The sequence below is a fragment of the Corvus brachyrhynchos genome, unplaced genomic scaffold (assembly GCF_000691975.1).
Source record: "Corvus brachyrhynchos isolate BGI_N302 unplaced genomic scaffold, ASM69197v1 scaffold787, whole genome shotgun sequence".
Taxonomy (NCBI): Eukaryota; Metazoa; Chordata; class Aves; order Passeriformes; family Corvidae; genus Corvus; species Corvus brachyrhynchos.
The window spans coordinates 256383-256939 of record NW_008239142.1 but is presented as its reverse complement, the minus strand read 5'-3'; positions in this window follow the sequence as shown (position 1 = coordinate 256939).

The following is a 557-nucleotide window of genomic DNA, read 5'->3' as shown; positions in this document are numbered from 1 at the left end:
AGCGGGGATGGGACCCCTCCCCCCCCCGGGCTGGAGACAGGGAGAAAGGGACCCCCAGGACCCCTCCCCAAATGGTCCAGGGTGGGAGAAGGGACCCTCCCCACCCCAACGGGGGAATGACTCTGCCAGGGTCCCCCCAAAGTGTGACAGGGACCCCCTGAGTGTTGGGGTGTTGGGGGAAGGGACCCCCCGGGACCCCCCTCAAATGCTCCAGGGTGGGAGAAGGACCCCCCGGTATTAGAGATGGGACAGAGCCCCCCGAGTGTTCCAGAGGGAAAGAAAGGACCACCAGCCCCCTCCCCACCCCCCGCCCAAAAAATGTTCCAGGGTGGGGAGAAGGGACCCCCGGCAACCTCCCCAGGCTCACAGCGGGTTTTATATGTCAGTGTTAATATATTTTTATTTATTTATTCACCTCCCCCCAAAGTGAGAGCACGGGTGGGACGGGCAGGGGCGGCTCTGGGTGTTTCCCCCTCCTCATTTCTGCCCCGGTTCTCCCCCCGGGGGGGTTGGGGATGTTTTTTCCCCCCCCCCCCGGTGGTGACAGGGGAGCTCGG